This window comes from Eretmochelys imbricata, chromosome 16 (genome assembly GCF_965152235.1).
Source record: "Eretmochelys imbricata isolate rEreImb1 chromosome 16, rEreImb1.hap1, whole genome shotgun sequence".
Lineage (NCBI taxonomy): Eukaryota > Metazoa > Chordata > Testudines > Cheloniidae > Eretmochelys > Eretmochelys imbricata.
Window position 1 is genome coordinate 3,115,266 of NC_135587.1, and position 10,095 is coordinate 3,125,360.

Genomic DNA, 10,095 nt, shown 5'->3' on the forward strand with positions numbered 1-10,095 from the left:
GGGCTCGGTCCCCGGAGCCAGGGGCCGGGGCGGGGAACCGGGGCACAGCGGGGCTCGGTCCCCGGAGCCAGGGGCCGGGGCCGGGAACCGGGGCACAGCGGGGCTCGGTCCCCGGAGCCAGGGGCCGGGGCGGGGAACCGGGGCACAGCGGGGCTCGGTCCCCGGAGGCCGGGGCCGGGGCGGGGAATCGGGGCTCAGCGGGGCTCGGTCCCCGGAGCCAGGGGCTGGGGTGGGGAATCGGGGCTCAGCGGGGCTCGGTCCCCGGAGCGAGGGGCCAGGGGAATCGGGGCACTGTGGGGGCGGGGGAGACAGGTTCCCCCCCCCCCATGGTGCTGGTACCAGTTCTTTCCATCAGGCTGGGAGGGGCGGGAAAAGCAGAAGCTGCTGAGCCGAGCTCCTCCTCCAGGCTCCAGCAGCAGCTGCTGCTCTTCCCGCCCCCCTGTGGCAGGGGCTGGTTACTGCAGGTTTCTACCAGACATTCAGGTAGAAAAAAGAAAAGGAGGACTTGTGGCACCTTAGAGATTTTAGAAATTAACCAATTTCTCTGAGCATAAGCTTTCGTGAGCTACAGCACCCTATGAAATGAGCTGTAGCTCATGAAAGCTTATGCTCAAATAAATTGGTTCGTCTCTAAGGTGTCAGAAGTCCTCCTTTTCTTTTTGCGGATACAGACTAACACGGCTGTTACTCTGAAACCTGTCAGGTGGAAAAGTTTCAGAGTAGCAGCCGTGTTAGTCTATATTCGCAAAAAGAAAAGGAGGACTTGTGGCACCTTAGAGACTAACCAATTTAGTGTCTAAGGTGCCACAAGTCCTCCTTTTCTTTTTTCAGGTGTAAAAGCAGACCCCTGGCAACCCTAGTGCAGTGTCACTCAAGGGCCACAAGTTACCCTTTAGGGGCCGACTATTGAGCCTCCCATGTTCTCCTGCAGCTCAACTATTAAGCCTTCCTCTGTGGCTTCTCGTGGCAGGGAGCAGCATCCCCACTGGGGTTCACTTTGAGAGACAGCCTGGCTGGAAAGAATTGTGGCCACCAGGTCAACCAATTTGGTGTAATGGGCCTGGTTCCTGAGAGAGCCAGCGAGGGCCATCCTGCCTGGGCCCAAGTCCCTGTGGGCCTCCAGGCGCAGATGGGAGCAAAGGAGGTGGCTGTAGAGGGTCACCCTGCCCTTCTGCCCCAGGAGGGAACCAACCTCCACCCTGTGCTGAGGGCACCTTTGATATCCCACTGAAGGTTTGCCCTGGAGCAGAGCTGTTGGGGAAAGAGACAGAGTCTTGGGTCAAGGGCTAATTTTCAGTAGGTGGTAGCAAGGTAGCTGCTTTGCTACGCATGAAACCTTGATCAAGAACCAGGTAATCTTTAGCACCAGCTTCCCCACAAACATGAGAAGCACTCCGGGTAAAAGTCAGCTTCCTTCTGGCAGTGCTCCAGGCAAATGAAAAATCCATAAGAGTACGGATACTTCACCAGCAGCTTGGAGGTTCCCCATTTTTTCTACACCTTTCATGTCTCTTCACAGTGCCAAACTACAGTCAAGCTCAACATGGCCTTCTTTTCCCACTGATTTTGCCACTGTCATTCCCTAGGCTTTGGTTTCACTAGAGAGGAGGTAGGGACAGCGGGACTCTCAGTCATCCATTCTTGTGCATCACTAATTAGATGATGAGGCATTTGGCTATTTTTGGGGGTTATTTTGGGTCCCATCTCCCCAGGTGGCCCATCTCCCATATTGTACAGCCACGTGAGCACTCATGATCTGTTGTGATCATCACGAGATTCTGTAGAAAATGGGAGACGGAGAAAAGAAGTAGGACACCATATGAGGCAAATAACCTCATGAAATCAGTATTTTCAGAACCTTCCTAAGCCACCACAAAGCATTCACTGGTCTGGTGACTCCCAGCCCAGTCCTCTATTCCAGATTCAGCTAGTGACTTCATAAACCAACTTCCAGTTCTGGCATCACACTCAAGGATATCGTAGCTGCAGAGTCCTCCTCAGTAACAGTTCACAGAGAGCCACTATTGGGCCAGTCGAAGAGACTTCACTCACCCTGTCATGTCATCAAGTCTCCACAGCCCTGAACACAGCGGTTCAAGCACCTCATCGTCACCTCAGATTTCACTTTGGACAGTCTTGGGGAGTGTACAGAAGAGTGGGCTCTGCTCTTGTGGGGTCCACCATCCCAGCAACGTTAAGTGGCAGTTCTTAGTGCTTCAGGCAGCGAATCCCAAGGCTTCAGACTATGCCAGAGTGGACAAAGAGACAATGTAGACAAGAACCCCCGGTGTTCTTAACCCAATGGTCATAGGGCAGCTTTTCATGGCCTTATCACACAGGTTTGTGTGGTCTCAGCTACAGGGTTTAATGCTTATCACAACTCTGCAGGAGAGGGCTGCTTGTTCTCCTCCACGAAAGAAAGCGTTACCGGTGGGCAACCCAGGGAGGCTGAGGTCTCTATAGTGCTGCCCTGGTAACTAGATCCCATTAAGAGAATCAGTGGAGAACATTTTATTCTTACCCTAAGAGGCTCAGGACTCAACTGAAGGAATCTGCAGACCTCAAGAAGGGAGGTGCAGCCAGCTTAACCAGCTGGACCACCAATATCCCAGCCACAAGAGGAGACAGCCCCCGTCCCTCCTGGAAGTCACTTCTTACAACCTCAAGCATCTAACTCAGCATAAGGAGAACCCTTAGGAGGGTCCTGCTGTTTACCTGTGATTCGTTGATTCTTCACTCTGACATGCAGCGCACAGGACAGAAATCACCTAGCATCAACACCCACAGCGGGCCTTCATAGTGCTTTGTTTTAATTGAATAGTAGGATTCCCCAGTCCACACCAGTTCTAAGTCAGTGCAAGGTGCTGGCTGAGGCAGAATGCCACCTCCACTCCTGTCCCCATGGAAGGAGAGAGGAGTGTGATGCCCACTGCCGCTGGGGCAATCCACAGGAAGGGCTCGGCTTACATCCAGAGTTGCCAACTTCCCCTCTCCCCGCCCAGGAGAGGGCGGTGCCTCATCTAGCCGTGGCTCACACCTAGCCCTGCTTTGTGCCGCAGCCTGACTGACCCAACCCTAAGAGTCGAGCCTTATCCCAAAGTTACAAATCCAGTTTGCCAACTTCCCTTACTTATGTTGTTCTAATATGCTAGAGGCTGTTCACTTTGGAGACCTGCTGTGAGTATGGGTACGGCCTGGCACGACATTGACACCATCTCCCCCAGTGAGAGCTCATGTGATGCCACCAGAAACATGATGCATTCCAAGGCTCCAGCCCCCCTCTCAGGGTGAACCCATTCCAAGGTGCCCTGCCTGTCACAAAGAAAAGAGAACTCTCCCTATGTCTCCCACAAGCTTCACCGGGATTGGCTGAATTACCACACTGGATGTCTCATGGCAACCATCTCTGCCCCTCTGCATTCAGGGATCTGAACCTGATTCCCTTTCTATTGGCTGAGGGCAACAGAGACCATCGCCCATCCCTTCAGAATGGCACTCACCTATCTCTTAGGACTGACTGACCATGTTCAACTGCTGTTTACATGGAACCCTTCAAAGTTCTCCTTTGAATATTTGCTACTACCACCAAGATCTGCACCTGCAGCAGTTCCACCCAGGCCCATGGCCTAAGCTTCAAGGCCCGCTGAAGCAGCTCGCCTACTTGTCGCAGCATAGTCCCCACAGCTCTCATTGCCAGCAACGGCTGGGTATAGGCCCAATGCTCCAGTGCCTTCTGTTTTCAGGGCTAGTTGATTTTGGGGCTAGGGGAGTTGTTATACATTCTTCAGCAGGGTCGAACTTCCATGCCCACCATCCTGCTCTCTGTATCAACCAACACCTTAACCCGGCATTCGGTTCCCCCCGCAGTGCCAGTTCTACTTACCAGAAGTGGCCCACAAGGCACTCCCATTTCATGTCCGGCTTCATGCCAGTGAGCCAGGCTTCTGTCAAAGTTTGAGCATAGGTTGAGATTGTTTCTGCCCCCAGACCTCTATTCATTCACTTTACTGATAAAACTGCAGATATAGATGTGTGCCAGCTATCCTGAGGGAAACTTCAGAGGGAACCAGCTACTAGATGGTTCAATTAGTCTTTCGCCCCCTATGCCCAGGTTGGATGACTGATTTGTACGTCAGGACTACTACAGACCTCCACGAGAGTTTCCTCTGGCTTCATGCTGCTCAGGCATAGTTCACCATCTTTTTGGGTCTGTGATGGGGTGTACTCCCCACACTGGCCCTGCAAGAGCTGAATTGGGCCAAGTTGTCCCAAACAGCTAATTAGGCTGCAATATGGGAGAATTAAGCCTGGAAGGAAAGCCCTAACTGGGGGAAGCTCCCCTGCCTGGGAACAGCCAGGGTTTATACAGTCAGGAAATTAGAAGCGGAGAGGGCTGCAGGGAGGTAGTCTGCAGTAACACCCTGGAAGAAAGGAGGTGTGTTGAGGACAGGGGGCTATAGAGACAACTAGCCCAAGGTTACTCCTTGGGTGGAAGGAGTTCGGAGGCTGGCAAATCCACAGGAGTGGGGAGAGCCAGGAGGTGAGGAAGAGGCTCAGGGAAAGGTGGCAGGGTGCAGGGGGGAAGCACACCATGGCTGCTGTTCGGAGAGTCCCTGAGCCGGAACGCAGAGTAGAGAGCAGGGCCTGGGTTTCCCTGCCAGTCACTGATGGGGTGTTGCCCAGGGCAGTGAATGTGAGGGATGCCTGAGACTGCTGGTGAGCAGGGACTTCGATGCACATCCCTGAAGGAGATACCACACATGACCTGGCCAGAGGGCTGAGTCATGAAGAGGATGCTGCAGTTCCTGGAGTGAGAGAGGGGCCACAGGCAGAACATAACCGCTGGAAGGGGCATCGACCTGGTGCGCTATTCGCCAGAGTGACCATCTGCGGTGAGTACAGCGCCCATCATAGGGTCCTAGCATGTACACTTGTTCTCCACCTCCACGACAGGGCGGACAAGTCAGGGAGGTGGAGCACCCTCTACGAATCAGTGGCCTCAGGATCTCTCATCTCAGCAGGTGAGTGCCAGCCCTCTCTTTGCACCATGGGGCTTTCATTCACACCTCTGACTCGTGCACATATTAGACTCCTGGGTCCGTGTTTCAAGATGGGTCGGGTGGGTGGCCGATATTGGTGCAGGCCCTGGGCACCTGGCATAGCCCTGCCAGTCCAGAGAAGAGACATGGCCAGGGAACACTGATGACAGTCTACCCCGGTTGACAGTTGCAGGGGAACCCATCCCCCTTCAGGTCCCCATACCACCCCCACAAAGGGAGCCACAGGGGACAGTGAGGCTGTGGTAATCTCCCTCCGCCCCAGGATGTGGTGAGAGCTGCGGCCTGGGGACTGTAACATCCACTGCTTTGAAGCAGTGAGCCACCTGCTGCCAGGCCTTCCCAGCCAGCCCAGGCCTGGTTGTGGTGCACCACCTTGGTGGAAATCCAACCTACTGGGGCTGTCCAGGCAGCAGTTCCCACCAAAACCCCCAGAAGGGGTGCAAAGAGGATCTGTTATCTTAGGCTAATCAACCAAACCCACTGGGTTGAATCCTGCAGGCAGACTGAGTGGAACCCACCCATTTACCTTCTACCAGTTTCTTGAACTCTCTCTTCAAAGTTCTTTTCAACTTTCCTGTACAGTACTTGTTGACTATTGGTCTCATGCCAGTATTTAGCCTTAGAAGGAGTTAACCACCCCCTTTGGGCTGCATTCCCAAGCATCGACAAAGAGACTCATTCCCAGCACTCTGGGGGCCTCTACTGGCCTCACACCATTCATGGGGTGGGCCTCAATCAGCACTGGGGAGTGGGTCTTCTGTACGCCACATTTCCTGTGCCCCACTGTGGGACGGGGATTCAGTGCTGAGCTCTTCCCTGTTCACTCTCTATTACTGAGAGAATCCGGGTTAGTTTCAAGCCCTCAGTGACATGCACATAGCAAAACTTCATAACCTCACACACAATGCTAGCACATACAATCCAGCAGGATATTAATGTCAACAGATTGAGCCTTTTAAAATTATACCTCCCAAGGCGTATTTTGTACAAAACACACCATAATTATGTGACAATAGTGGATACAGGTGTTCCAGGATGCTGCCTTGAGGTACAGAGTGCCACTCTCACCTCTCCTTTGAGTAAACTGGACTGCTGAGTTCATAGAGGGAAATCCCAGCCTGCAGAGAGAGAAGCTCCATTTGGATAAATGACCTACCGCAAATGATTGTCTGAGCTCCAGTAGCTGTTCAGTTAAATCCATAGTTTAAAGTTAAATCCACCACATTCTGAAGAATCCATGTGCAAATATCTGAGAGCGAACTGCTGAGGAGCTGCTTAGTCTGGTGTTCCTCCTCTTTTTGCTTCTTTCTTGAATCTTGCTTTTCCTTCCTGACTCATGTCTCAGAGTATATTCCCCCCCCCCCTCCCTTATTTCAGGCAGTGTACATGAGGTATTTCAGACAGAGGCAGTTAACAGCAAAACATCTAGTAGCCAGGTCTTAGGGTGGGAGCACTAAGTTTAAAGAATCCAGAAGTTGCATGATACTGGTGATGTCGCCACCTGAGGGGCACAACCTGCCCATTCCCTCTAGCACGTAGGTTATAAAAGATAGCAGAATTGGTGTGGTTATGCTGTGCAGGGAGGCAGTATGCAGAGAGTCCATGCAGTGGTGTCCACGACTCCCATCTGCGGTGAAAATGTGTTCCATGGGGCTTAAACCATGAGAGCATGGGGAGGTGTTTTGGATACGAGCCAAGCTGGAGGAGGCACATGGATCCATACGCTCCTATGCTTGTCCACCAGCCAGATAGTTGCAGCAGCCAGATTCCTGCAGGTGTGCAGAGCCTCAGTCAAGGCTATTGCAGTCCTCTGGTCTCTCAAGAAGCTGCTGCTGGCTCTACTAGCCCTCTGCGGCCAAGGAAAGAGGTATTCTTTCCCCCAAGCAGCCCGTGCATTTACAGGGACTTTGCACAAGGAAGAGGATCTGGCCCTGAATGTTTAGTACAAAGCAGGAGAGCTCTGGGCTGTCTCGCTGAGTGCAGAGCAGCACAGAGCCATGTCATTCCGATCCTACCACGCATGGCAGGTAAAAGAGTAAAGGCCTCTGTCTCAGCAGCTGCCATGAGGTGCCAAGGGAACAGGAAGTGAAGCAACAATGACAGAGTAAAAGAAACCAAACTGTTTACCTCGGGCACCGTGGAACCCTTCCATTCAGATTCATGCAAATCCCCTTTTCCCAGATTGCCACACATGCCGATATCTGTCGCTGTTCCCTCCCTCACTTCGCCACCACTGAACTCAGTTAACTGCTGGGATTATAGGCTGCAGAACCTCTGAAAGAAACTGGTAGCCACACATACACACACAAAGGGGGGGAGAGAAGGAAAGCGAGAGAAAGTCTGATCACAGATGAGAGAAAATAGCCATTTCTAGCAAGGCTTTCAACACTTCTATTACATATTGCAACTCCTGCAATAGTGAACTTTATGACAGGTTTCAGAGTAGCAGCGCTTTTAGTCTGTATCCGCAAAAAGAACAGGAGGACTTGTGGCACCTTAGAGACTAACAAATTTATTAGAGCCTAAGCTTTCGTGAGCTACAGCTCACTTCATCGGATGCATTCAGTGGAAAATACAGTGGGGAGATTTATATACATAGAGAACATGAAACAATGGGTGTTACCATACACACTGTAACCAGAGTGATCAGGTAAGGTGAGCTATTACCAGCAGGAGAGTGATAATCAAGGTGGGCCATTTCCAGCAGTTGACAAGAACGTTTGAGGAACAGCAGGGAGGGGTGGAGGTGGGAAGGCGGGAATAAACATGGGGAAATAGTTTTACTTGGTGTAATGACCCATCCACTCCCAGTCTCTATTCAAGCCTAAGTTAATTGTATCCAGTTTGCAAATTAATTCCAATTCAGAAGTCTCTCACTGGAGTCTGTTTTTGAAGTTTTTTTGTTGAAGAATTGCCACTTTTAGGTCTGTAATCGAGTGACCAAAGAGATTGAAGTGTTCTCCGACTGATTTTTCAATGTTATAATTCTTGACGTTTGATTTGTGTCCATTTATTCTTTTACATAGAGACTGTCCAGTTTGGCCAATGTACATGGCAGAGGGGCATTGCTGGCACATGATGGCATATATCACATTGGTAGATATGCAGGTGAACAAGCCTCTGATAGTGTGGCTGATGTGATTAGGCCCTATGATGGTGTCCCCTGAATAGATATTTGGGCACAGTTGGCAACGGGCTTTGTTGCAAGGATAGGTTCCTGGGTTAGTGGTTCTATTGTGTAGTGTGTGGTTGCTTGTGAGTATTTGCTTCAGGTTGTGGGGCTGTCTGTAAGCAAGGACTGGTCTGTCTCCCAAGATCTGTGAGAGTGATGGGTCGTCCTTCAGGATAGGTTGTAGATCCTTGATGATGCGTTGGAGAGGTTTTAGTTGGGGGCTGAAGGTGATGACTAGTGGCGTTCTGTTATTTTCTCTGTTGGGCCTGTCCTGCAGTAGGTAACCTCCGGGTACTCTTCTGGCTCCATCAATCCATTTCCCCACTTCAGCAGGTTGGCACTGTAGCTGTAAGAATGCCCGATAGAGATCTTGTAGGTGTTTGTCTCCGCCCGAGGTGCTGGAGCAAACGCGGCTGCATCGTAGAGCTTGGCTGTAGACAATGGACTGTGCGGTGTGGTCTGGATGAAAGCTGGAGGAATGCAGGCAGGCAAGCGGTCAGCAGGCTTCCGGCACAGGGCGGCGTCCATGTGACCATCGCCTACCAGCACTGTAGTATCCAGGAAGTGGATCTCCTGTGTGGACTGCTCCAGGCTGAGGTCGATGCATCTGAAGTTGCATCTGATGAAGTGGTTTTTTACCCACGAAAGCTTATGCCCAAATAAATCTGTTAGTCTTTAAGGTGCCACTGGACTCCTTGTCGTTTTAATGAACTTTATGTTAACTGCTTTCACAGCAACAGAAGAAAATAGAGCCAACTTCTGCACACCATTCCACCAGCAGGCCTCACATAGACTTGAAGGGATCATCTCTAGGCAGGAAAAGGTAATTCTTTCTCCACAGACCATTCAATTCTCTCAGCAAAGGTATGAAATGGGGTTTTGTGGGGATGTTGTGACATCAAGCTTTCTAGAAAGCTGCAAAGCTACAGAATCAGTTATATCAACTTCACTGTATGGCAGTAAAACTTGGGCGCTGATGACGGCTGAAGAGTGGTGGATTGAAATTTTTGATTCTTGTTGTCTTTGCCAGCTACTCCATATTAAGTGGCGGGACAAGATCAGCAATGAGGATATTTGAAGCTGAACCCAGCAACTGCCTCCTTCAGCACTCGTTCAGCAGCTTTCTTGAGATGAACAAATTATTAGGATGACAAGGCGGGTGAGGTAATATCTTTTATTGGACCAGCTTCTGTAGGTGAAAGAAACAAGCTTTCGAGCTACACAGAGCTCTTCTTCTTAGGATGGAAGACAAACGAATTATAATGTGTGTTGTAATGTCACTACACAGCTGGTGATCACGTCATTGCCAAAAGCTTCAATGGCATGATAAGATTGCCAATGACAGACATAAAGGGATAGATTCACACAGGTACTTACTTAGGCACCTAAAAAACAGACTAGGGACTGAATGGCTAGGCAGCAGTTCTGCAGAAAAGGACCTAGGGGTTACAGTGGACAAGAAGCTGGATATGAGTCAAGAGTGTGCTGTTGTTGCCAAGAAGGCCAATGGCATTTCGGGATGTATAAGTAGGGGCATTGCCAGCAGGTGGAGGGACGTGATCGTTCCCCTCTATTCGACATTGGTGAGGCCTCATCTGGGGTACTGTATTCAGTTTTGGGCCCCACCCTACAAGAAGGATGTGGAAAAATTGGAAAGCGTCCAGCAGAGGGCAACAAAAATGATTAGGGGATTGGAACACATGACTTATGAGGAGAGGCTGAGGGAACTGGGATTGTTTAGTCTGTGGAAGAGAAGAATGAGGGGGGATTTGATAGCTGCTTTCAACTACCTGAAAGGGGGTTCCAAAGAGGATGGATCTAGACTGTTCTCAGTGGTAACAGATGACAGAACGAGGAGTAATG

The 10,095-nt window shown here is 50.9% G+C and overlaps 1 pseudogene; it reads right to left on the reverse strand.

Moving 5' to 3' along the window:
* Positions 1-3,146: 3,146 nt before the first annotated feature.
* On the reverse strand, positions 3,147-5,940 carry LOC144276317 (28S ribosomal RNA; annotated as a pseudogene).
* Between the last annotated feature and the right edge of the window lie 4,155 nt (positions 5,941-10,095).